Raw genomic sequence first — 1,540 nt, 5'->3', positions numbered from 1 at the left:
GTTGTTCAACTCCCCATAGTTTGTTGTTCCACTCCCCGTAGTTGTACGTACTAACTAACTAACGATTTGATTTCTTTAAATTCTCGTAATTCCCCCATATTTAACTAGTGTTGCTAATTCTTTCGTGATTATCCAATTAATGTTTAGCATATTATTTATTTCATTCTGTACTTCCTTCCAAACTTTTTGAGCTTCAACGCATTCCCAGAGCATGTGCATAAAGACTCCTTTTATTTGGCAACCATGCCAGCAATTTCCTTTCCCTTTCCTCTGGAAGTGTGCTAGTTTTACTGGCGTGAAATACCATTTATGTAAAATTTTCCTTCTCATCTCTCTAATTCTTGCAAATGGCAGTGTCTCACGCTACCTTTGCGACGACCGACAGGCCTGAGTGAACCAGAAACATTTCGCCTCTGGTTTCCAGGCTGGACACTATATCTGCTGAAAAAAACCTCAACATTAGTGACAGGAAGAGCAGCCGTCCAGTAAAACACTCAGTTCCATTCAGTTGCCCAGACTCCACCCTGCAAGGGATTATGGGATCATTAAATTAGGATGATAAAGTGTAGGGTTTCCTGCCTAAGCAGGGGGTTGGACTAGAAGACAGATGGTTATTCAACATCTGTTAAAAAACTTCCAGTGTTGGAGCATTCACAACTTCTGGAGGCAAGTTGTTCCACTGATCAACCGTTCTGACTGTCAGGAAATTTCTCCTTATAATTATAGTTTATTAGATTTGTATGCTGCCCCTCTCTGAAGACTCGGGGCGGCTCACAGCATAGCAGTAATACAATACATTACAAATCTAATAATAAAAAAATTAAATCCATTTAAAAAGACATTAATAACATAATAAAACCCCTAACTATGCAGTCACACACATTCAACCTAATCTATCATGCAGTAGGGCCAAAAATATAATAAAAAGGGGGAAAGATGGTAATTATCCCCATGCCTGGCGACAAAAGTGGGTCTTTAGCATTTTACGGAAGGCGAGGAGGGTGGGTGGGGGGCTATTCGAATCTCTGGAGGGAGTTGATTCCAGAGGGCCGGGGCCGCCACAGAGAAGGCTCTTCCCTTGGGTCCCGCCAGCCAACATTGTTTGGTCAACGGGACCCGGAGAAGGCCAACTCTGTGGGACCTAATCGGCCGCTGGGATTCGTGTGGCAGGAGGCAGTCCCGGAGATATTCTGGTCCGATGCCATGTAGGGCTTTTTATAGGTCATAACCAACACTTTGAATTGTGACCGGAAACTTAGTTCTAAGTTGCTTCTCTGACTGTTAACCTTCCACCCATTGCTTCTTGTTCTACCTTCAGGTGCTTTGGAGAATAATTTGACTCTCTCTTCTGTGTGGCATCCCTGAGATACTGGAAGACTGCTATCATGTCCCCCCTAGTCCTTCTTTTCATTAAACTAGCCATGGTCAGTTCCTGCAACCGTTCTTCATATGTTTTAGCTTCCAGTCCCCTAATCATCTTTGTTGCTCTTCTCTGCACTTTTTCTAGAGTTTCAACATCCTTCTTGCATCGTGGCGACCA

Source organism: Erythrolamprus reginae, chromosome 8 (assembly GCF_031021105.1).
Source record: "Erythrolamprus reginae isolate rEryReg1 chromosome 8, rEryReg1.hap1, whole genome shotgun sequence".
NCBI classification, from domain to species: domain Eukaryota; kingdom Metazoa; phylum Chordata; class Lepidosauria; order Squamata; family Dipsadidae; genus Erythrolamprus; species Erythrolamprus reginae.
This window is presented reverse-complemented; position numbering follows the sequence as displayed.